This window comes from Piliocolobus tephrosceles, chromosome 2, assembly GCF_002776525.5.
Source record: "Piliocolobus tephrosceles isolate RC106 chromosome 2, ASM277652v3, whole genome shotgun sequence".
NCBI classification, from domain to species: domain Eukaryota; kingdom Metazoa; phylum Chordata; class Mammalia; order Primates; family Cercopithecidae; genus Piliocolobus; species Piliocolobus tephrosceles.
The window spans coordinates 55,549,888-55,553,002 of NC_045435.1; positions in this window are offsets into that span (position 1 = coordinate 55,549,888).

Here is a 3,115-nt window from a genome sequence, read left to right on the forward strand (position 1 = left end):
AATAATCCAAGTTAACTAAACAAAACAAAAGAGCTTATTCTAAGAACCTAGGGGCCTCAAGAAGGAATCTGAACCATGGCCTGAAAAAACAATTAGACCAAGCATGGTTGGTCATAACGGTAATTCCAGCACTTTGAGAGGCCAAGGAGGAAGGATCACTTGAGCCCAGGAGTTCAATACCAGCAGGAGGCTGAAGCAGAAGGATCAATTGAGCCTGGGAGGTCAAGGCTACAGTGAGCCCCCTGGTTCAGCCCATTGCATCCCAGTCTGAGTGACAGAGCAACAACCTGTCTCAAAAAAGAAAAAAAAAAAAAAAAGGAAAAAGGAAAAACATTCAAACTCTCTCAATTTCTGACCTCAATCTTTATATATATACACACACATATATATACACAGATATATACATATATACACACATATATACATATACACACATACATATGTACATATATATATATGCTTCCCTTTTGTTGTTGTTGTTGTTCTTTCTCTCTCTCCCTAAATACTAACTTCCGTGTCTCCAGTCCCTGGTGTACATTCTATCGGTTCAGTCACTCAGAGAAACTGAACTTCTTCCTTTGTTTCAAATCCAAATTATCAGGGAAGGACTCTGATTGGCTCAGTTTGGGTCTAGAGCCCAACTGATTGAATAAACAACATCCAATATTGTGGGGTAATGTGTCAAGGCTGCTAGATGAGTTCTACAGTGAGTAAAAGGGTCTGTTAAAGAGGGTGGAGGGTTTATTATGAATTGAGATGACTCTTACTCAATATAGCTGCTCAAGGATTCCTGTTGCTTTTGCTACAGTTCTGTTACTATAAATAACTTTTTAAAAAATTATTACTAGTGGGTAGCAACTTAATAACAAGTCAAATACATATCATACATTTGAGTAACTTCCTTCAAGAAAATTTAACGATATAATTCATTGGAATAAAATACCAATGGGCATATATTTCTCCAATATTTTTGTATTAATTAAAACTAAAGCTTGATAAGTATACAACCATAGAGAATCATTAAATTATGAAATATCAATTTTCAGTGAACTCCTACGTAGTCATCCAAAATGCCCATAATGGATACAGGAAAAATGCTTTTGATAAAAGTCAGAATTTTGTGTCTTGCCTTTGTTTCCAATTAACAACGAACAACCACATAAGCTGCCTCAAATACTTTTGAAAGGAAGGGCTTTGTGAATTTTTTAAATACATTTTAAAATATAAATTCATAAAAACACATCCATTATTAATAAGAAAAATCACTGTTTTGTTAAAAGAATGAAATTAAGGGTTATTTTTCCATTTGTGCTTCAAAATTTGATTAATAGTAAAAGTAACATTATTTTTTACAGTCATGTATCACTTAATGACAGGGATACCTTCTGAGAAATGTGTCATTAGGCAAGTCTGTCACTGTGTGATCACAGAATGTACTCACATTCTATGAGTATAAGAGATGTAGCCTACGACACACCTAAGCTATATAGTATAGCCTATTATTCCTAGGCTACAAACTATACAGCATGTTACTGTACTGAATACAGTAGGCAACCGCAACATAATGGTAAGTATCTGTGTATCTAAACATAACTAAATGTAGAAAAGACACAGTAAAAATATAGTATAAAAGACAAAAAAAAAAATGGTACACTTGTATAGGGAACTTACCTACCATGAGTGGAGCTTGCAGGACTAAAAGTTGCTCTAGATGAGTAAATCAGTGAGTGGTCAGTGAATGTGAAGGTCCAGGACGTCACTGTACACTACCCTAGACTTTATAAACACAGCACAATTATGCTACATTAAATGTTTAAAAATATTTTTTTCTTTTTTTAAAACAAGGTCTCATTCTGTCTCCCAGGCTGGAGTGCAGTAGCGTGATCATAGCTTGATCATGTTTCAATTGCTGCAGCCTCAAAATCCTTGGCTCAAGTGATCCTCTTGCCTCAGCCTCCCAAAGCACTGGGATTACGGGCATGAGCCACTGCACTCAGCATATTCTTCTTTAATAATAAATTAACTTAGCTTACTGTAACATTTTTACTTTATAAATGCTTTAATTTTTAAATATATTTTTGACATTACAACAGCCACAACATCACTAGGCAATAAACATTTTTCAAACCCATTATAATCTAATGGGACCACTGTCATACATTAGGTCCATAAATGCCCAAAATGTTGTTATGTGGCACATAAATGTATGGAGTTTAGTCTCTATACTAGGTTCTACATTGTGTGTTTTACATAAATGAGTTGATTTAATCCTCAGAGCAATTCTGAAAAGTTGATATTGTAACTGCCACTTACAGATGAGAATTGAAGGTTTGATAAGTCAAGGAAACTGACCAGAGTCATGAACTTCAAAGCCACATAGCAACTTAAGAGTCTTATTAGACTCAAGTCTGGATGGTTCCAGAGCTGGTTACTGCTTTTCAAAACGATGTATGTGCTTGTGTATGTGCATATGTGTGCATGTGTTCAGAAATATGAGTGAAAATTTCAGAGTCAAATAAAATTGAAACAATAGATCCATTATCTGTTGACAGCCAACTGAAACCCTGAGTAAGAATAAAACAAATTCAACTATCACAGCATTCCCCATAGGCATGTCAAACATCAAATTAGCTTAGTTAACAACATGTATAAACTCCAAAAACATTCAATGTTTAGATTCCGTAACTCCCATTTTCTCAATAGTTCTTTAAAAAAGTAAATCTTTCACAAACTAATCTCCACCAACTAATTAGCTTGATACTAGAACTCTGAGTATAATTTATATTTGCTGAGATATTAATGTATCCTTTCCTATCATGGTTTTCCCTCAGGCAAAATGAAACAAGTACAACACATTTTAAAGTCATTTCACAGATCAAATCACTCAGAGATATGATATAATTAGTCTTATGACAGTATGTATTTAATTAAATTAGGGAGGAACAATTAATTAAATGACAAAAAGGATAAAAACATTAAAAATTAACATACTATTGACATTAATATATCAAAATGAGAATGTCATTATAGATACAAATATTTAAATTGATAAGATTCACACAAAGAACAAAAATTTGCTGTTGCAAGCATTCTGACTGTGGCAGAATTAGAAAGT